General features: G+C 41.2%; 1 protein-coding gene and 1 long non-coding RNA gene across 2 annotated transcripts in view; one reads left to right on the top strand and one right to left on the bottom strand.

The window, feature by feature from the left end:
- Nucleotides 1-10403, bottom strand: part of LOC138675578 (uncharacterized) — a 67037-nt gene extending 56634 nt beyond the window's left edge. The window contains exon 1 of the long non-coding RNA XR_011320693.1: nt 10351-10403. This is a non-coding gene — a long non-coding RNA (uncharacterized lncRNA). The remainder of the gene's footprint in view (nt 1-10350) is intronic.
- The window catches only part of PDLIM4 (PDZ and LIM domain 4), a 220913-nt gene that overhangs the window by 2443 nt on the left and 194625 nt on the right, over nt 1-23845 (top strand). The gene's annotated exons all lie outside the window — the stretch shown is intronic.

Here is a 23845-nt window from a genome sequence, read left to right as displayed (position 1 = left end):
GTACAGGCCACCATCTCTGATGGAGACCTCATTCCCCGTTACTCCATTGTCACCGCTCTGGTGGTCTCTGCTTAGGTGACTGAGGTACAGGCCACCATCTCTGATGGAGACCTCATCCCCTGTTACTCCATTGTCACCACTCTGGTGGTCTCTGCTCAGGTGACTGAGGTACAGGCCACCATCTCTGATGGAGACCTCATTCCCCGTTACTCCATTGTCACCGCTCTGGTGGTCTCTGCTCAGGTGACTGAGGTACAGGCCATCATCTCTGATGGAGATCTCATCCCTCGTTACTCCATTGTCACCACTCTGGTGGTCTTTGCTCAGTTGACTGAAGTACAGGCCATCATCTCTGATGGAGACCTCATCCCCCGTTACTCCATTGTCACCGTTCTGGTGGTCTCTACTCAGGTGACTGAAGTACAGGCCATCATCGCTGATGGAGACCTCATCCCCGTTACTCCATTGTCACCGTTCTGGTGGTCTCTGTTCAGGTGACTGAAGTACAGGCCATCATCTCTGATGGAGACCTCATGCCCCATTACTCCATTATCACCGTTCTGGTGGTCTTTGCTCAGGTGACTGAAGTACAGTCCATCATCGCTGATGGAGACCTCATCCCCGTTACTCCATTGTCACCGTTCTGGTGGTCTCTGTTCAGGTGACTGAAGCACAGGCCATCATCTCTGTTGGAGACCATCAGAACATTGGTATTGGACCAGATCAGGACTTAAACACTGAATAAAGGCTCATTTGTCATTTCCTGGCTATTGACAAGGTTGAAGAAGCAGGACATTTCATTTTTTTAGAGATTATTCGATTTAGAGATGATTAAATTTTTTTTTAGAGATTATTAGATTATTAGACCAGATTATTAGACCATATTTGTATTGTACCTAAAATATTACATATCTAGCAACAAAGGGGGAAAATGAACAATTTGCACATATCGTATCCCAGGATAAGGATTAACCCCTGTGTGATGGAGGGCCAACGCGGAGTTCTGATCTGTGGGGTCATTTTTTCGTATTTTGTTCCTGCTTTTTAGAACTATCAGTTCCCGCTTGCCATGCCAGCCTGATAGTTCATCCAAAACACGTCACTGTTCAGCCACATTTTTCCCATCCCATAGATGAAATCTATACAGACAAAGCGTGACAGCTCCACTCTGTATTAACCATTAAATTGCCAATGCAGTGATTCCTGTCACCTTGAGAAATGCCTTGCACGTCTTGGTGCACTTCTTCTAGATCCCACCCGAAGAAGGAGTGTCGGGTATGAAGATGGAAACTAACAAAAGCCGCATTATGCCATTGTTGACTTTACTAATCTGCTTGGTCACAGGTGCAAATCACTTACAGCAAATATGAGCTTTCGGTTTTGCTGAAGTTTTCTCTTGTGATTCAGTGTTCAAACATTGCAGTGTCGTAGACCTCCTTGTACATGAGTTGTACCAGGTTTTCACTTATGGAGGGAACAGATGTAGTCTGCTCAGGTCATACATATGCTACCAATTACTCCATTTCCAGCCCAGACGGGTTTTCTGAAAGGTTTCTTTCCTTAAAATACACTTCTTCTGTTATCATAGAAATCTTAGAATATGAGGTCAAGCATAGAAGGCATAGTTTGGCAGTTAGAGGGTTAATAACAATACATTACACGGAGAACAAAAGACTAGGGGCCTGATTATTGCATTTGCGCCTGTTTGTTGTCCAGTTTCTGGTGTTTTTTGCCCTTTTTTACTTGCACCAAATTAATCTTTCCATTTTCTCCTCTTTACATTTTTTTGTATATATTTTTTTTTAGTTCACCACTGGGTTTTAGGTTTTACAGATGTTTTTGACTAATTCATCATCTGCAACTTTCCAAAAAGTTGCTAAATTTTTCACAAGTGCACTTCAGATCCCTTCTGGAGTGCTTCTATGTACACTACAAATTTCTTTGAATAATTTTTGCAACATTTTGCTAAATTTATGACTTTCTGCTCTAAAAAGTCACAAAATGCTTACAGACAGAAAAATGTCATTTTTTTTTTACTTTTTACAAAATGCGCTATTTTGACATATTTAGAGCAAAAAAAAATCAACAAATACCACAAGATAAAAATGAGAAGTGACTTGTAAAAACTGCAAATGATGTATCGAGCTTTTGGTTTTCTTCCTGAACACTAACTTTTCAGCATTTGTAAAATATTGCCTTTATTTTTAAGCTTTTTTTCATGGCATTTATAACATTCCCTTGGACAACCATTTTTTGTGTTTTGTTTTTTTTTTACATTTTTTTTCATTTGTTGTTAAGTCCTATAGTGAACACTATTGATAAATCCCTTTCAAGTAATATTTGTAAGCAGCTTTCTTATTACCTGAAAAGCATTGTTAAAGATGCCCAGTGTGTGAATTCAGACTAAGCAAAACATTTGAAAAATACACCAATTTACAGTGTATTCATACTGTCTCACATTTTCCAGCTTCATTGAGGTCTCAAGTTATCGAAGAGGAGACTGAGGATCAGACAGGCTAAAACTACAACCTCTGTCCAATCCCTCTTTATCATTGAGCATTTAAGGAGGCCCAAAAACCTGAGCTTTTTACATAGTTATTGTAGTTAGAGACTCCAGCTAGCAAATGAGGAAGGATTAGAGGATTGATTAAAATTTATGAGACCTTATGTCAACTATCCCTTAATTCAGAAAAAGAGGATTTAGGCTGGAATAACACAGGCAGTTATTGATGCTGGTTTTCTAAACTAAAACCATAAGTGAATCCAGAAGGAAGGAGAGGTATAAGGGTATGTTCACACGTTCAGGATTTCCATCCTTTTTTTTTCCTGACTGTTTTTTAAAAAACTGCAGCTCTTGGCAGAAAACGCAGGTCCTTTTTTTGGTCCTTTTTTGGTCCGTTTTTGATGCGTTTTTTGATGCGTTTTTTTGATGCAGTTTTCTAGCCAGAGTCTGTGTGTTTTCTAGGAATTTTTTTAGGGTTAAAATGGCTGAAAATACCCTAACCCTACCCCTACCCCTAACCCTACCCCTAACCCTAACCCTACCCCTAACCCTACCCCTAACCCTAACCCTACCCCTAACCCTACCCCTAACCCTAACCCTAACCATACCCCTAACCCTACCCCTAACCCTAACCCTACCCCTAACCCTACCCCTAACCCTACCCCTACCCCTATTCTAACCTTAGTGAAAAAAAAAAAAAAATTCTTTATTTTTTTTATTGTCCCTACCTATGGGGGTGACAAAGGGGGGGGTGTCATTTACTATTTTTTTATTTTGATCACTGAGATAGGTTATATCTCAGTGATCAAAATGCACTTTGGAACGAATCTGCCGGCCGGCAGATTCGGCGGGCGCACTGCGCATGCGCCCGCCATTTTGCAAGATGGCGGCGCCCAGGGAGAAGACGGCCGGACGGACACCGGGACGCCGGGTGAGTATAAGGGGGGGAGATTAGGGCACGGGGGGGGCATCAGAGCACTGGGGGGGGCATCGGAGCACTGGGGGGGGGCATCGGAGCACGGGGGGGCGGGATCGGAACACGGGGGGGCAGCCACACTCCGCCCACGCACTTCCGCCCGCTCCCCGCACTTCCTGCTGCAGCGGTTCTGCACATCAAACCGCAGTAAAACCCGCAGATATATTTTTGATCTGCGGGTTTTACTGCGGTTTGGACCTCACAATGGAGGTCTATGGGTGCAGAACCGCTGCGGCTCCGGAAAAAGAATTGACATGCTCCTTCTTTTTTCCGGGAGCTATTCAGCGCGTCTTTTTTTTTACAATTTCCGGACCATGTGCACAGTGTGTCCTGTTTTCCATAGGGTACAGTGTACTGTACCCTGCATGGAAAACAGCTGCGGAACCGCAGCGGCAAAACCGCCGCGGTTCCGCGGTAAAAAACGCACTGTGTGAACATGGCCTAAGACTAGTTTCGCACTTTTGCTTGAGTCTCGATTAAGAAGCTTTGTCGCAAGTTCCGGAATTTCCACTGGAAGAAAAGCCACGGGATGGTGGAATAGTTTTTGTTAAAACACTCTAAAGGAAACCAACCAGAACCCGTTATGGTCATTGAGGTCCATATGGCGCTCTTTGTGCCTGTGATGTGATGGATCTATTTCTTTCATGAATTTTGATTGTGTTGCCATAGTATAATGGAGCAGGAAAATGGAAATAAAAATGATGAGAAGCTGTGTTCTACTTATATGATCTATCACGGATTGGGCAGCTCTTCCCCGTTGCGGAGTGCCGAATATTTTCTTTACAAGTCCCATTCCTCTTGTATACACTCCTGACCTAGGCTCAAAAACTGCATCAAATACACTCCTGACCTAGGCTCAAAAAACTGCATCAAATATTAAATGAAAAACTACATCTGTGAATCGAAAATCAAAGTAGGTAGCTTGAATCATGTTCTCATCTGTGAGTATCCTTGAGCCTTCTGCCTTCATTGTCTGGAGCTTTAGAAACGACATGAAGTTACAATAGTTTGGCCACACAATTACAATATTCTGGCCACACAGTAGTTTTTTTTTAATATTAAGTTATTTAATATTAAGATGTCGGACCATTAACAGATGCCAATAGACTATATACAGGTCAACCAGCGGTCACTTACTGACTTATTTACACGGGCTGGTGATATTTGATGGGAACAAAACGATCGTTGATACTTTCATTCAGTCTTAATAAAACATATTATAGGCAGCACATCCCATGCTTATATGGGATGATACACTGTGATAACAATGATTTTTATGGAGGGATAAACTTTCCAAACAGCCGTGTTTTGCTCATTTATCAGGTATTCACAAACATGTTTACATTGGCTAATGGCCTTTATTCACCAAATATACGGTAATTATTGGCCCATTAATGTTTTTGAGTGGTCCTAGTTAATGGACGCAGTATTTTCTTGCAGTTACATAAGCAATTATTGTTTTATTTATTATTTTTTATGCTTGCTTTATGGCGCTTCACAGTCATCATCATCGCTGACCCCATTGGGGCTCACAATCTCAATTTCCTATCCGTAGGTCTTAGAGTGTGGGAGGAAACGGAGTACTTTGGTACCTGGAGGAAACTCATGCAATCACGGGGAGAACATACAAATTCATTGGCCACAGCAGTAAATTATGCAAAATGCAGAATACCTGCACAATGCCAGTGTCTGACACAATCATGATGTTCCTAGAATTTCAAAGTAAACAGAAATAGTTTTTCATGAAATGCGTTAGTAGGTACCGCAATGGGCTCCAAGATAATGCTAATATATTATATTTACATTAATACTCTGGTGGCCTGCTATACAATGCTAATGCATGTAGAAAAGCCGCGGAGACACCATCACGTGTTTCTCAACGCAAGCAATAAATAGCCAGGTCTTTCACCGGGAAGGAACAACCACGGGAAGGGCAGCATCCATAAAGGAAAACCACATATGCCAAAACATGGTATCCATCCACAGACAGCTGTTTCGGGGTATTTGCCCCTCATCAGTGTGGAGTAGGATCTGGCTATTAGTAGCAGTGCCTAGTAAAAGGACCCCGAGGTCATTCACCCTCCTGTTTATAGACCTTTTACTAGGCACTGCTCCTAATAGCCAGTTTATATGCTATACAATGCTGGCATGATGCCGAACTCTTGGATTACTTTATATGGATCTTCTATAATATGAACACAGTAAATTCAGCTACGGACACATTTGTAACTAGTGGGCCTTGCTGCTTCTGGACTCTGAACTATGGCAGTTTTGTTCTACAGACTACAATGTAATATATAGAATTTTTAAGCTAAAACTTCACTCTACTGACACAGACTAATAATATTACTAAATGGTGAATACTAGGGAATATTTTTTTGGTTAATCTATGTGCTGTATTGTCATTTGTACATTATGTTAAAAATAAGACAAATATACAGTACATAACCATAGTCTCAGCAGGCGATGTGCTCTTCGTGTTGAATATTTCCACATATAAGTATCCAGATCCTAAGGGTAGGGGTTGAACACCCTGAAGGTTATTCTTTCTCGCATGTTTTCCTTCCTGAATGAAATTACTTTTCAGCCAAAATATAGTTCCAAAATGGTACTTTAGGGACCTCATTAGTTTTTTTCTATTATAGCTCTATGAAAGCATTTCTTGTGTTACTCTGTGTGGTGCTTGTGCAAGTACCTGCATTCTTCATTGCATATTAAAAGGGCTCTCCAGGATCCTCTAAATATCAGCAATATGAACAGTAGATGAGAAATGACACTCTTAAATGTGGAGTCTTATGGATTTATCACCCAACTGACCCTCCTCTGCAGTCATGGTCACCAAGATTGCAGAATACATTTTAACACCCTATGGCACAATATATCATATATATCGAGTATTAGGAAATTTGGGTGAATGCTTCTAACTGTGAGCAGCAAAGTGGAAGGCTCAGCAGATGAAAGCCAAATTAATCAGGTTAGATCCATTGGAGTTTTGCTGTTTACACAAGTGGAGGGATTCCCTCATTCCAGATGCTCAGATAAACCCATAATCTTAGCATGGTTCCCCAGTGACAGCAGATTATGGCCAAAACAAGTCAATCAGGAGAGCACAGGTTTTACATAACAATAAGACTGGAATGTTAATCGTATTTTCTTCTCCTTGTAAGGCTTTAGAAACTTTCACTTCTCATATGACAAGAAATATTGGTCAGAAGAGAAATTGGATGGTTGGTTCACAATGCTGCACATTTGTGTTAGTCGCATTGTTTGCCTGCTTAGTCTCTTTAAAGCCCCCAGAAGTAAAAGTAATACTGCTTCTATAGGGAAAAAAGCAGAAAAAGGATCGAGACCCATAGACTTGCAGTGGTAAATTTGATGCAACACTTGGATCAATATCGGACAAGTGCTTTCGTGTGGTCTACTTGGTCCAAGTCCAAAATCGGACATGTAGACTATAATATAGACTATCATTGCTCTGCTATTAAAGTGACTTCCAGTAGAACTAAACATCACATTGCTGCACATTGTAACATATAATGCGGTACAGTATATATTTAGATCAGGGGTGGGGAACCGTTTTTCTGCCAAGGGCCATTTGGATATTTATACCATCCTTTGAGAGACATAATTTTGTATCAACTTGAAAATTGCCCTGCTATATTTAGTCAAACATTTAATTAACTCAACACTAATGTTATGGCTGGAACTGCTTCTCTTTGATGCTGCTGCGATGTTAGGTGCGATGGATGATGTTGCGACTCGCAAGTGCTTTTCCAGGTTTGTGCCGCTCTGGAGTACAGGAGATTCTTTGCGATGATAAATTTAGTAAAGAACTCACAGAAGTAAGTTGTACAGAAAACAGATGTATTTTACACAGCAGGTCTCCTCACAGTGAGAAATTCATCACTGCTCAAGTAACATTTATCTAAATCAAGCAGTTTGAGATCTGCAGTATACTTCACATAGGGGAAACCAAGACTGCTGTATATACATCACATTGGAGACACTGAGACTACTGTTTACACATCACATAGGAAATACAGAAAAAACTATACATTACATAGGAGACACAAACACTACTTTATACAGAACATGAGACACCAAGACCACTGTATATACATCACATAGGAGACACTGAAACTGTTGTACATACAACACATAGGAGACACCGAGACCGCTGTACAAACATCACATAGGAGACGCTGAGACTACAATGTATGCATCACATAGGAAATACTGAAACTGCTGTATACATAACACAGGAGACACCAAGACTGTTGTATGTACATCACATAGGAGACACCGGCGCTGGAGTATATACATCAAGTAGAATACATTGGTGCTGGAGTATATATATATCATATAGGATACACTGCGGCTGAAGGACATAGATCACAGAAGACATGGGGAATGCAGCATATACATCACAGGAGGCATGCAGCTAAGTCATATACATCACAGGAGGAAACATGGGGCTACTGAATATACAGCATGGGAGGAGATATGGAGCTGCAGATTACATCACAGGAGGAGTAATGGGGCTGCAGATTATACATCGCAGGAAGTGACAAGGAGGCTGCTGCTTTGGTCTCCCGCAGGACAGGAGTGCATCGTGCTAACTCCGCCCATGAAGTTCATCCTTTCGATGACACTGGCCAGAACGTAATCTTTAATTGTACATGATGTAGCGTTCATTAGTGCGCTCACAGAGCAAGAAGAATTTAAAGGGCCGGCTGCCGTCAAAACACAGCTGCCAACCCGAACACTGCGGTTCCTGTAAACAGCCCTCGGGCTGGAGGTTCCCCACCACTGATTTAGATGATCAGCATGCCACATTGGGATTAGGATCTAAGGGGTAACGTTTCTCATTGTGAAGAATTACAAGAAAAACACCAAAAAAGGACACATTCAAGAAAAAACACCAAAAAACAGGCAAAGATGCTTACCTGTCTAAATAGGCCTCAATACAAATGCACAAGCAGGGTGCAGCGGACCCAAACAAAATAGCAAGTGCACAGGCGCAATACCTAATGAAACAGCCAGCCTTCAATAAGGGTTTGGCCGTGTGGTACACCAATGCACTAAGATAAAATACTCTGTATGTGGTGTGTTTACACAAGGAAAACAAAGCGTCTGGATACAGCCTATTAATGACGCCATATGGCGGGCTGCCCAGTGCTAAAAATGCATCCCGTGCGAACAGAGGCCACAGTGTACAGAACAATTTGGGCCCAGCTGCACCCTGCAAAAAATATACGTGCAAAAAAAAACCATATAAATATATGTAAGGTATTAGTTGATATTAGGGCCATAATATGGAAGCTGGCAACCCACGCCATGGGTCCTTACGTATTGCCAGTCCTACTCTAACATAAAAAAAGAAGAATTACAAGCCAGGCCTGGCAGCATGTCTAAGCGAGGAGACTTATACGACATGCGTGCTCCTCTGGGAAATTAAATATGCAAATTGCCTCAGAGAGGAAGAGGATTTGAACTCTAGAGCCACCTATTTGAAGAAGCAATCTTAAAAGTCAATATCAACCCTTTAACGAGCCTTGCAATTTATTCTATGTCATATGGCAAGGCTCTTTGAAGGGTTGAAGTTGACTTTTAGCATAGCTAGACACTAAGTGCGACACTGTGCAGTTCAGCAAGTGCTCTGTGTCTTTTCTATGTAAGTTATAATGCCTATTGTGTATTGCCTTCTCATTAAAGTAAAGTAAGGTTGAGGTATTTTTATATGGCAACAACATGTATGTTGCATCTGAATGTACCCTTGAAGTAAATGTTAAAGGGAATATGTCAACAGGTTTTAGTCACCTTATTCGAGAGCAGCATAGCTTAAAGACAAACACCCTGATTGCAGTAATGTATCACTTACTGGGCTGCTTGTTGTTTTGATCACTGTTTTATCACCAGGAGACTATCACTAGAGGATTACTAAACCTGCTGCCAGGTAGTCCTCCATATTAATGAACTCTGTATAACCTTGCTTCCACAACTGATTGCCAGCTTTCTGCCTATGCATAGTGTACACAAAATTTTGCTTATCAGTGGTGTGGCCAGTACTACACAGAGTTCAGCATTCAGATAACTGGTAGATCTTCAGCAGATAAAACAGGGGTTTTAGAAAATATACAAGACACAGCCCAGTAAGAGAATCATCACTGGGATCATGGTCTCTGCATCTATATATCATGCTTCCCTCAGATGAGGTAGCAAAAATCTGGTGATAGATTCTCTAAAAAGTTTCTCTAAAGATTCTCTAAAAGTTTGTAAAAAAAAAAAATATATATCTCTTAAATCTAATCTCAGGTCTCATAAGTCTAAAGTCACCTTGGTCCCACCAGTGGTCCATGATGTCAGCAAGTGCTACTTCAAGTGAAGGCATGATACTATTTGGAATTCACAATTTTTCTACCATTGTGGAATCCCTGTACAATTTTCTAATTTTTGGGTAATCCTACTACTCACATTTTTATTTTATGGAAATTTAGTATAGAGACAGGTAAAGTATACCCCTTTAATACTTCATTTGGGATGAGATGTGTTCATTTTTTGCCGAACATCTTTGGGCAGGTCAAAATGAGCTTTCCATCTCAACTTGAAGAGTGACAGGTCTTGCTACTTGTACTGAGTGACCCATAAAAATAAATTAAAAATGGATGTTAAAAGATAATGATATGTTGTGGCATCATTTTGTAGTTAGAATAAAGATGTCACTGCCTCTTCACCCCTTCTTCAACACAAATGAAGCATGAGGAAGTTTGATCTTATTTAACCAGTAAGAATCATAACTTGCCTAGATGGTCGAAATGTACAGAAATGTACCAGAACCTGATGGTGCCATTCTGTAGGCCCGTGCATTTACCTGTATGTATATAGGAAACATGCTTTCTGATGACTTGTAGGTCAGACATAGTGCCCTATTAAGAGAAAATAAGTTTAAACTGTAGAATAAAGCACGAACAGGGATCATCTATACAATCACTTACTTGATGGATGTTATTTCTCTGGGGATTAGATCCTGCGAGAGGCTTTCAGCTGACTGCCTGGGTATAAAAGAAGGAGTGTTAGCGAAGGGTCACTCAGACTATCAGAACTGGGACACAAAGAAACCCATCGTACCACCTATAGATGATTAGCTGTTACAGCGATTAAGCTTTCAGACGGTCAGTTAACATATGTCTGTATGCATGTTATGTGATCCGGGTATTGACAAAGCAAAAACAAGAGAACATTTTCCCACACTGGTCTGTACTATAGCAGAAATTACAAATGCATTATTCTCGTCACAAGGGGAAAGAAGAAACAGAATGCTGGTCATTTTTAATTGTGTGTGAAGATATGCAGAGCTGGTAACTCTTGGGAAACTTAGGCCTCATGTACATAGAGAGGTATTGCAGTCCAATTCTACATAGATATGTAACCAGGCACATAGTGGTACATGACTTTTCTACTGTACCATGTATGCCCCTGATTTTAATATGCAGTCATACACACCTGAATCAAGCTGCTATACTAATTATTGTGTATACATTACCGTTCAAAGTTTATGGTTGCTTAGAAATTTCCTTATTTTTTAAAGAAAAAACACAGTGTTTTCCAATGAAGCTAACATTAAATGATTCAGAAATACACTCTATACATTGTTAATGTGGTAAATGACTATTCTAGCAGCAAACATCTGGTTTGTAATGCAATATCTTCATAGGTGTATAGAGGCCCATTTCCAACAAACCACTCCAGTGTTCTTATGGTACTTTTGCTTTGCTAACTTTGTAAGAAGGCTAATGGATGGTTAGAATACCCATGAAAACCCTTGGGCAGGTATGTTAGCCCAGCTGAAAACTGGCTGATTAGAACCTATAAACCTGACCTTCTGTTGAGCTAGTTGAGAATCTGGAGTATTACATTTGTTGGTTCCATTAAACTCTCAAAATGGCCAGAAAAAAAGAACTTTCATGTGAAACTCAACAGTCTATTCTTGTTCTTAGAAATGAAGGCTATTCCATGCAAGAAAAAACTGAAGATTTTCTACAATGGTGTGTACTACTCCCTTCAGAGGAGAGCACAAACAGGCTCTAACCAGAGTAGAAAGAGAAGTGTGAGGCCCCGCTGCACAACTGATCAACAAGACAAGTACATTAGAGCCTGTAGTTTACAAGAAATCGATGCCTCACAGGTCCTCAACTGGCAGCTTCAATAAATAGCACACGCTAAACGCCAGTGTCAACGTCTACAGTGAAGACGTGACTCTGGGATGCTGGCCTTCAGGGCAGAGTGGCAAAGAAAAAGCCATATCTGAGACTGGCTAATAAAAGGAAAAGATTAATATGGGCAAAAGAACACAAACATTGGACAAAGGAAGATTGGAAAAAAGTGTTATGGACAGACAAATCCAAGTTTGAGGTGTTTAGATCACACAGAACAACATTTGTGAGACATAGAACAACTGAAAAGGTGCTGGAAGAGTGCTGATGCCATCTGTCAAGCATGGTGGAGGCAATGTGATTGTCTGGGATTGCATTGGTGCTGGTAAAGTGGGAGATTTGTGCAAGGTAAAAGGGATTTTGAATAAGGAAGGTTATCACTCCATTTTGCAATGCCATGCCATACCCTGTGGACAGCACTTGATTGGAGCCAATTTCATCCTACAACAGGGCAATGACCCAAAGCACACTTCCAAATTATGCAAGAACTATTTAGGGAAGAAGCAGGCAGCTGGTATTCTATCTGTAATGGAGTGGCCAGCGCAGTCACCAGATCTCAACCCCATTGAGCTGTTGTGGGAGCAGCTTGACCGTATGGTACGCAAAAAGTGCCCATCAAGCCAAACCAACTTCTGGCAGGGGCTTCTGGAAGCGTGGGGTGAAATTTCTCCAGATTACCTCAACAAGTTAACTGCTAGAATGCCAAAGGTCTGCAATGCTGTAATTGCTGCAAAGGTAGCATTCTTTGACGAAAGAAATGTTTGAAAGAGAAAATTATTATTTCAAATAAAAATCTTCAAACCTTGTCAATGTCTGGACTATATTTTCAATTCATTTGGCAAATCATTTGATTAATAAAAGTATGAGTTTTCATGGAAAACACAAAATTGTCTTGGTGACCTTAAATTTTGGGACCACATTATATATATCTGCACATATTGACCAGATAATGATATAAGAGACCATCACATCAAAACCCTGTCATGGGCAGCCCAATCTCCAGACCTAAACCCCATTGAAAACCTCTGGAATGTAATCAGGAGAATGATGGATAGTCACAAGCCATCAAACAGAAAAGAACTGCTTACATTTTTGCCCCAGGAGCAGCGTGAAAGGCTGGTGGAAAACATGCCAAGACGCATAAAGCTGTGATTAATTATGGGTATTCCACAAAATATTGATTTCTGAACTCTTCCTGAGTGAAAACATTAGTATTGTTGTGTCTAAATGATTATGAACTTGTTTTCTTTGCGTTATTTAAGGTCTGAAAGCCTGGGGTTGTTTTTTTTTATTTTGACCATTTTTCCTTGTCAGAAATAAATTCTAAATTTATTGCTTGGAAATTCGGAGACATGTTGTCAGTAGTTTAGTTCAGACTAAAAGAACAATTTACATTTTACTCAAAAATATACCTATAAAGAGAAAAATCAGACAAACTGAACATTTTGCAGTGGTCTCTTAATTTGTGCCAGAGCTGTATATCTCTGAACTACCGATATGAGAGCCTGAAGGTGGACCTCCCTTACTCATTGGAGCATGCTTCAGCCATAGATTGACTGGAGAGAAAGCTACTCTCGCCCTTTACGTGGAAGTCTATGCAATGCTCTCTCTATTAAGGTCATTTTGAAATTTTGAGACCTCAAAGCTCTTTTTCAATTTAACTTGCCAGATAAAATTAATCTGAGAAGCCATATTCTTCTAATAGATGAGGACTCCAGAGGTGAGATGCACTCATGAGAAAAGCCCTCTAAAGACAAACTTGTATACGTCCTTATTATCTTAATCACAGTATGAATATTTTTTCCCCTTTTTTCCTTTTTATTTTTCCCCTCACAAATAACAGTTTGTAAATGAATCTATTCAATCTGATCAAAGGTAAATCAGTTTTCTATTTTTGTACTTGTGAATCATGCTCAGTGTATCCTGGAACGATGTTCAGTCATTTCTGCGGACAGAAAGAACCTTGTGGAAAGCTGCTAAATTACTTGAACCAGGAAGCTGGCTTCTATGACAGAGTTGAATTTCTCGCACACACTCTTTTTCCATTTATGTCATTGCATCTTATGGTTGTTGGAGGTTTCTGGCACCACTTAGAAAACATCCATCATCTTTAAGTTTCTCCGTTCAAGTAACAACATAATTCGTGCTGTTGAGGCTCAAGCAAAGTAGCTGAAATCTGCAAATTTTCAGTGACATTCAAAGCTGCCACATAGAAACTGCTACTGTCCAGATCTGCTATACAAAGGAAAAGAATGACTGAACCAGCAAAAAGAGAATAGCGAACATTTCACCAAGAATTATAAATGCACTGCATAATAGTTGGTATCAAGTTCAGACTTTGGAAAGTATATTTTTAAATATGTATTGCATGCGCCTATGTATAATAGATAAATAAATAATCTTCATTTTTATATAGCGCTAACATATTCCGCAACGCTTTACAGTTTGCACACATTTTCATCACTGTCCCCGTTGGGGCTCACAATCTAAATTCCCTATCAGTATGTCTTTGGAATGTGGGAGGAAACCGGAGGAAACCCACGCTAAGGCCAGTCTCACACGTCCAGATAATTCCGGTACCGGAAAAATCGGTACTGGAATTATCCGTGTCCGTGTGTCCGTGAGCTCACGTAGGCCATCCGTGTGGCACATGTGCGGCACACCTCCCTATGGGAGGTGGAGCCGCATATTCATCACTGTAATCGGCGGCCCCACGTGACCGCTCATACAGGAGAAGCTGCGGCGAGGACAGGACGCTGCGAGGGAGCCGGGTGAGTATTTTATTAACCGCGGGCGGGCGCACAGGGGGTGGGGTGGGGGGTGGGGACAGGGATCTTTATTTTAAACACGAAAAAAAAAGGATTTTTCATATCTTCTCTCCAGCAAACGCTGCTAGAGAGAAGATATGAATGGCGGCTTCAGCACCACGTGGGGGGGACAGTGCTTACTGTAGCGCTGTCTCCTGCACGGCACACGGACTGCACATGGACAGCGTCCGTGTGTGGTATGTCTTTTACACGGACCCATTGACTTTAATGGGTCCGTGTAATCCGTGCGCTCCCACGAACACTGACATGTCTCCGTGTTTTGCACACGGACACACGGTCCGTGAAAACATGCTGACATGTGTAGAGACACATTGATTTCAATGTGTCTACGTGAGTCAGTGTCTCCGGTACGTGAGGAAACTGTCACCTCATGTACCGGAGCCACTGACGTGTGAAACCGGCCTGAGGGTATGTGCACACGTCCGGATTTTTAGCGTTTTTTTGCGGAATTTCGCTATAAAAACGCTATAATTCCTCATCAAAAACGCTAAAAATATGCATCCTATCATTTAGAATGCATTCCGGATTTTTTGTTCAGATGGATGCGTTTTTTTCCGCGAAAAAAAACGCAATCCGCAAAAAGAATGGCCATGCTCATTCTTTTTGCGGATTTTTTGCAGATTTCATGCATTCAGGGAAAAAAAAAAAAAAACGCAAAAAATCCGCAAAAAATCAGCGCAAAAACCGCGCAAAAAACGCGAGAAATCCGCGCGGAAAAAAACGCGATTTTCTGGCAGAATTCTCCGGATTTTGTCAGGAAAAAAACCTGACGTGTGCACATACCCTAACACAGGGAGAACATACAAACTCCTTGCAGATATTGTCCAAGGTGGGTTTAGAACCCAGGACTCCAGCGCTGCAAGGCTGCAGTGCTAACCACTGAGCCACCGTGCTGCCCTATATGATATTTACATGAGTTGTAGTCATATCTAGTGGTTGAACAAAACATCTTGGGAAAAAATAATTACTTACATCATCATTGATCAGAAAAAAATCAGCAGTCTAAAGCCTTCATATTCAATAGCTACATCGTAGATATCAGCTGACAGCTATCTTTCCAGATTCCTCCATAGATGTAAGAGCTGGACTCTGCCGAGAGCTTTTGTGTTCTTTATGGGCGAGCCTCCTCCAGAGAAGAAAGGCATCTGCAGGCCAAAATCGGACATGCCAGTTCCTTATCTCCCCCAACACCCTTTGTCAGGTGAAAGTCGGGAGTCCCTCATGTGCATTACATCTAATCCACATGCTCTGCGTTTTGCAGATCTTGAAGAAGTCAATTATCTACTGCAAGGTGGTGACTATCACAAATAATTAGTGAAAAAGAAGCTAGATGAATTATGAATGTTAATGCGCAGTGTCCCTTACGTCTAGATGAAAGGATTGACCTGTCTGTATTTTTGTCAAATAATGTACATTTTTATCAGAGATTGTATTTTTGATAATGTTTAATTTGGAACTGCCCTAAAAGGAAGTAGCTTTTCGTCATCACACATCTGAAACCGTAGAAGCGTTGATAGAACCAAAATGGCCGTCATCCTTCACTCAGTGCACCCACTGCACACCACGTTATAAAAAAAAGGACTGTTTTTAAGGAATGGTGAGTGCTGCTTTTTCCCTTTGCTCTGTTTTCATACATATTGGTGTAATCCTGGTGGCAGAGCACCACCGTATTCCTATGACCCAGATGGTGTTCACATGTACAGTAGCTTTTCACGAGCGAAAATTGCTGTTTAGTGTAGTATCACTTTTTTAGACTCCTCACGCACATCAGACTGCTAGCGAAGCCCACTGATATCAGCAGGTTTGGCCTTAAAGAGTACCTGTCAGCAGAGTTTTGGATTGTAAAGACATGGCTATGATGGTGCTATAATGCAGAATAAATTGATACATTTTCGTAAAAAATCCATGTTGTCGTTCTTTAGCAATCACCCGTTGAAGTTATCTGTATTAGGAATTGTGGTTCTGTGCACCCGCCTGGGGTTCGGTGCTGTACTTCTGCGGTCTCAAGCACCGCCATTGTCCTGACTCTGGAGGCGGAGCTACTTTACATGTATTTAGGGAAACTGTTCCAATCTCTTGGAGTTTTGCGTTCTGGAGTAGTTGGATGTGTGGGGATGAGGGATGACGTATCTCCCATGGATTTCACTGCTTGAGGAACATGGGACGCTGTGTTCCGTGGCTGTCAGACAACGCAAAGCAGGATGCTGCTATGTGTGGAACTAGGCAGTGGTGGGATTGTGTCCATTCTGCTGTTAGCAAGGAGAAGTTATCTCAGGATGATTGGGAGGTGGTCAACACCTTGATCAGTTCATTCAGCATCAGGCATTTTAACCCTGCTCCCTGCTCAGATCTTTGCCATTCATTGCAGTTCCTATGTGCTTTGGAGGTGAGTGGTGCTGGCAATATTGGTAGCTATCTTTTCAGGGTTTTCACTAGGGTTCATCTCCTGGTCTCTTTGTGCTACAGTGCCAGGGGTTCTTGCAGAGGTACCCACCTGGTTCTTGACTAGGCAGCGGCCGTGTCACTAGACGCCAGGTGCCAGTGGGCCTGGGAAGGGCTCTGCCAAAGTCCCCCTTCCATCTCTGGGAGCTGTCTGAAGAGTATTTACAGCCGCCCTCAAAGGCCTGCCTAGCTGGGGAGCTTGCGACAAGTGCATCTGTGGTTGTGTCTTTGCTGGTTTCGTGCCAGTCTTGCTGGATCTTGCTGCGTAGCCCATAACAACCTCAATCTGGTCTTGACATGTAACTGCTTTTTCAGTGAACTGCCTTCCTTTGGCCAAAATCTCACACAGACACCATTATCACCAGGGGAGATCAATGGCCAGTAACTTCAACATTGCATAAGTGAACCAAGATATTGATCCATGCGCAAGACGCCCTTGGCAATATCAAGGTCAGTGATAAAGCAGTAACAGGTCAGTCAAAAACTGGAGGCAGGCTAAGGGGCCAGCATATACAGGGAATCTTAAATCTCCCCTCTCTGTTATACTGATTGCACTATACAGTATATTTTGTTTTTTAAAAAGAGCTCAGTGGGAGCACGAAACGCGTAGAAATAAAAACTGCAAATTTGCTATTCAACTCTGGAACGGCTTCCTTTATACATCAACGCGGTCTACTCTGAAAGATCAATATCTTTTTCTTACTAATTAATATGGAAACGTTTTACCTTTATTTGCCGACGGGACTGCAACAGCTGTAATATTCATGGGCTATTGGAGTTGTGAAAATCACAACCTTTTCAGTTGAGCAACTTCATAACTCCCTTCTCATCTGTACCTGTAGACTGGAGGCAGGCTGAGGGGCCAGCGTATACTCAGACTGGTAGGAGAAGACTCCGTTCCACTTGCGCCTCATTAGAATATAACGTCAACCGGTTGTTAAGAAAGAAGAGAACATGGATTTTTAAAAAAAAGGAATAATCTTAAATCTGCATTAAAGTTCCATTATAGCCATGTTTTGCTTTACAATCCAAAACCCATCTAACAGGTCCGCTTTAACTCTTAACAATGGATAGCCTAAATTTTATTATAGATGTTTTTGGCACCACAGTAATTTCATGATTAAGCAAACTGAAATTGCTTTTGAGATCTGCATACATTTATTGAGAAATGTTACACTACATAGTGAGGTTTGATTGAGTACCTTGAAGAGATCTTGCAGTAAAACTTAGCATGCTTTCCATGGTTGGATTGCTAGGTAACCAACTGAGAAGAAAACATCTTCTTTGCAGACTTCGTGAATGCCTTGTTTTAAGAAAACAGATAACATGGACATTGTATTAACAACACAGTTCTAAAAAGCAAAATGCCTTGCCAGTATACCTTAACAGCTAAACGAGATTTTGTTAGTCCCTACAGCAAAATGTTTTGTTTTTTTAAAACCATTGCATTGTAAAAGTAGATTGTTGTCCATTTCTTGTCCATATATCAGTTGGATGCTAAATATGCCCGTACACAGTTGATAAAACCCGAATTCACTTGCCTATTCAGGCCAAGGATCCAATGTGTATTACGGCTACCTGTCTTCCAATGGCAGATGTCAGGAGGAAAAAGGTCCAGTTTCTATCTCAGATCTATGTTGAGCTTTATTTCAGAGGTGATCTGTCAATCAAATTACAGCTTTCACTTTTCATGATTTGGCCACCATGGAAAACTGCTTAAGTTTTCCCTTGCTCTATTTTATTGTAAGCGCTCCCCGAAGTCTCTACAAACAGTAGTCTGCCTAACTGCAATGAATGGACTTAACAGAAGAGTATGACAGTGAAATCCATTCATTACATGTGTTTAGTCTCAAAAGAGCAATCATCTAAGAAATGTTACTGCTGAAAGAAACACCATAAAGCTTTCAAGAATAATGTTTACAAGGGTTATACAAGGCAAGACAAAGAAAGCCAAACACTTGGATCTCATCTTCCTGCTGTCTGGATAGGCTTATCTTGTGCTAGTGTGGAATCCAGCACATCTGTAATGATCAGGACGATGGCCATAGCCATTGTTTCTAGACATACACATCATGCTGTCTGAAATCTTTTCACTCTACATTAATATCAATGGTGGATTGCTTATATAACTGTGATACTTGTCCAAGAAAAGAATGCATCTCCATAAAATTAGTGGTGTAAAATAGTGTGCAATGTATGCCCCAAAATAGAATATATATATATTTATTACTAGTTGAAACAGTGATGCTTTTATCTTGGACAATCATTTACTAGTTATCGTCATTTGATGGGTGAGACGTCACATGATTCTCCTGTGCAAGAAGCGCAACTCCACATGGGAGGAAACATTTATATGGTGTCTTCCCTAGGATATCAGAATTAAGTCCACCTGTATATTGAAGACTCTGCCTAACCTTAAATAACAGAATAGCTCCTTTTTTTATTTTATACTGTGGTATAATTCCCAACACCAGAAGTCTATGGGCTTGATTCATTAAGACTGGCATTTTGTACACTAACTAGTCTTAATGAACTGAACCACTAGAATAAGTGGTGTAATGAATTATGTGCAGTTTATAACTAACGTGATCAGGGCTCCGTGGGGCCGTTTCACCATTTCCAGAACTTCTTCGTCGTCTTTACACTGAAGATAGCTCTTAATCACGATCGCTGTATGTTTGGAGTCGTCTTGCTGCAGAGTAAATTCGAAACTAATGAGAAGCTTCCCTGATGGTATTGTATGAGCGATAAGTATCTGCCTGTTCTTCTCATCATTGAGGACACTAAGAAATGGGACTGTTGAGGTCTGATGACACAGTGATTGATCGTAGAAATGTAGTGCAGATGAAAGACACATCATGCATCCCTTAAAAATTAGAAGATATCTAGCAGTGCCATCAGCTCAGAAGTGGTGTCATCCAGTGGGACCCAGTTACACCCCCATATCCTGTTCAAAAAAGTCTGTCCAGAACTTGTCTTCTTAGAAGATTTGAGGAAAAAATATTTTCGTTGTGGAAGCAAGCCAAAGCTACTCAACTACACATGAAATCATAGGAACTAGAGTGCAGAAAAATGGCAGCAGGTGCTCTAGACTGGTGCACGATATGGTAACGCCAATGATGTCGTTCAAAAGTAAAACGCGTCCCTCAGAAAACTGCATTACAACATAAAAGACTCATACAATTCATGAAACATGATGGGCCTGTTTTGCTGCAACTGTGCTAGGACAACTTGCCTCTTTACCCCAGTCCTGTGCAAGCCAACCCTTGTACTTCAAAGTTATTTTCTATGATGAAGCAGCTTTTAGACAGTTTGGGATATCTGGAAGAATGACTATCCAGAGAAGAAAAGATCAGTACTACCATGAGTACTGTGTCATGCCAACAGTAAAGCATCCAGAGATTATTCATATGTGGGGTTGCTCTTCATCCAAATTTGTGTAAGAACACTGCCTTTACAAAAAAATAAATCTAAACCTCCAAAGATCCAGAAGCAATGTGGTGCTTTTCCAGCACGATGGAGCACCAAGTCACAATGCAAAAATTATAACTAAGTGGCTCGCTGAACAAAACATTGAAATTTTGGGTCCATGGCCAGGTTTCCCCCAGATTTCAATCCTCTGAAAGCAGATGAACAACCAAAAATCACAAAAATGATGATAAACTCCAAGCTCTGATTAGACAAAAATTGGTTGTCATCATTCAGGATTTAGCCCAGAAGCTGAAAGCAGGGCGAATTGCAGAAATCTTGGAAAATAAGAGTCAATACTGTAAATATTGAGTCTTCACCTACACTTGATGTATTTGTAAAAGTGTAAAAACTTATGAAGTGCTCATAATTGTGCTTCAGTAACCACAGAAACATCTGACTAATAGATCCAGAAACAATGAAGCAGAAAACTTTGAGGAAACCAGTTGTGTTAGTCTCAAAACTTTTGCCCATAACTGTATATATTATATATATATATATATATATATATATATATATATATATATATATCTGTTATCTTTCTCCTACCTCTTATAAAAATTGAGATTACTGTTGAAAAATGCTCTCTACAGAGCAAGAAGTGTCGACCTAGTGTGAACCCGAATAGCCATTGGAAAAACAGCAAGATTTCGGCATTAGTTTAGATTTTGCTAATAGGTTGGAATACTGGAATACAAAATTCTGAACTATGTAGGTGTAAACAATGGATCATTTTCTGGCAATACATACCCTTTTATTAAGAAATATAAGGTGACCTGACTCAGCTTTGGCTATCAGCCATTACTGACAACGAAAGCATGTTCCTCATTACTCTCTGCTTCAGTTAATTCATTGTAAAAATGATGGAATACATCCCAGCTGTAGTAAGTGATCTTCACGCCAAGCTTAGAAATGCCAGAGAGCCCAGTTAAAATGTTGGATGTCAGAGAATCTGTTTTATATTATTCGGAGTTATTTAAGAGCAGGTGTAGGGCGATTACAACTGGAGTGAAGAGTTATGGCTCCTGTATGACAAGAAGATGGTGCTGGATCTGGATTCTCTCTGCAATGGAACAGGACAGTTCTTCTGGCTATCTTTGCAGCCGCCCTGGTTAAACAATCAACTGCAGAAATGGCCTTCAATATTCAGAGACTTTTTAAGAATAATTACTTACTTTATCCGTATTGAAATGGAAATTATAATCTCAATTCAAAATACTTCCCAAAGGAAAATTTATGATGTGTTTGTGCTTTGTCCAAGTTTAGCTGAGGTTGGTAATGTCAAATCCTTGCCATGGTAGAGCCCTCTTGACTAATGTCAGTTTATATGTCACAGAGGGATCCAAGAAGTATTGTTTCTCCTTGCGGAGAGTGACATGTGAAGCATGTCGAGATGAGAAGACTTAAAGCCGCAATGCTCCTCTGGGAAATATGCAAATTGTCTCTTCAGAGAAGAAGAGGACTAGAACTCTAGTGCCACCTATTGCCTCACAGTCAATGTCGACCCTTTAACAAGCCTTGTCACATGACTTAGGATAAAAACCAAACCAGAATCTCAATTTGCAGACACTGTGTTTCGGGGTACTGCCCCTCGTCAGTGCAAAGTATCTCAAAATGCTTAACATGTCACTCTCCGCAAGGAGAAACAATACTTCAAGGATCCCGGTCAGACGCCTCTCAATCAGCCAAACCAGATCTCCACTTTGCACTGACGAGGGTCAGTACCCCGAAACAGAGAGTCTACAAATTGAGATTCTGGTTTGGTTTTTATCCTAAGTCATGTGACAAGGCTCGTTAAAGGGTTGACATTGGCTGTTAGGATTGCTACTTCCAAAAGTTGGCACTAGAGTTCTGGTCCTCTTCCTCTCTGAAGAGAATTTGCATATGTCACAAAGGGAAAGATAGCAAAAATCTTCATGTAAATAATCAGAAAGCAGAGCTCATTTAAAGGGAATCTTTAAGTAGGATCAACTCTCCTAAGCCGTCTACATGGACATGTAGGTTATAGGAAACTCAATAAAATGACACCTTGATGTCTGCGATCCGATGTCTTATTCCAGAGAAATCCATGTTTTTCTTATATGTGAATGAGCTGTTCCATGCTATGAGGAGAATACTGACCTGCAAGTGAAGAAAAACAAGTTATACTCACCGGGGGAGGGCTATACTGTGCGGTCCAGTCCGATGGGCGTTGCAGGTCCGGTTCCGGTGCCTCCCATCTTCTTGCAATGCCGCCCTGCTTCTTCATCACTCACCGGCATCGGCGCTCCTTGCGCAGGCGTACTTATCTAGCCTGTTGAGGGCAGAGTGAAGTACTGCAGTGCGCAGGGAAAGGTCAAAGAAGCCCAGCGCCTACATACTGCAGTACTTTACTCTGCCCTCAACAGGGCAGAGAAGTACGCCTGCGTAGAAGCGCCAATGCCGGGAAGCGATGACGAAGCAGGAGGGCGTCGTCGCAAGAAGATGGGAGGCGCCGGACCTTGACCTGCGACACCCATCAGACCGCTTCCCCGGGGAGTAGAATATAACTTATTTTTCTTCACTTGCAGGTCGGATCGGGGGCTTATCTACAGCTTTATAGAATTAATGCTGTAGATAAGCCCTGAAAGGCAGTGGCCGCATCTTAGGCTGGTTTCACATTTGCGTTTTTTGCCGCTGCGTTTGTAACGCATAAAAACGCATGCGTCTTGTTTTCCTATATTTAACATTAAAAGCGCATGCGTTTTTTTGTACGCATTTGGCCGCGTTTGACGACGCATGCGTCTTTTTGTTGCTTGCGGCTTGGCGCAGAAATGCAATATGTAGTAATTTCTAGAGGTGTTTTTTTTTGCCGCAAAATAACGCATTCGTTCGATTGCGTCAAAAAACCCTATTGCTGTCTATGTAAACGCATGCGTTTTTAACACATGTGTTTGGTTGCGTTTTTGAACGCATGCGTTTTCATAGAGAAAAACAAGTCTAGACACTGACAAACGCCGCGTTTTTTTAACCGCATGCGAAAAAGCATGCGTCTAAAAAAACGCAGCGTTTGTACGCGTTTACATGCGTTTTTTTCACCACTTGCTGATGCGTTTAAAACGCTGCAGATTTAAACACAAAGCGGCTAAATCTGCTGACAGGTTCCCTTTAATTGTTAGGCGTTGATTGCGTCATTTATGCTCGCCAAGTGCTGATTCCAGGCAAATTTACCTGTCCTGAAATCTTGGGACCTCCAGATATGAATGGGCCTATTTTCTACTATTATATTAAAAGGAAAAGGCATAGGACATTTAAAGAGACCATAAATAAACAGCAATGCCTTCAAGGTCTTTATACAGTGTCAAGTCTACTACAGGAAAACTGTATGGGATAGTCAGGCACTGCAGACATATCTACAGCCAGCACATTACATACCAATATATTCACATCTGTCTTA

This window comes from Ranitomeya imitator, chromosome 4 (assembly GCF_032444005.1).
Source record: "Ranitomeya imitator isolate aRanImi1 chromosome 4, aRanImi1.pri, whole genome shotgun sequence".
Taxonomy (NCBI): domain Eukaryota; kingdom Metazoa; phylum Chordata; class Amphibia; order Anura; family Dendrobatidae; genus Ranitomeya; species Ranitomeya imitator.
Note: the sequence above shows the minus strand (reverse complement) of the source record. Positions and strands in the feature narration are given on the sequence as shown.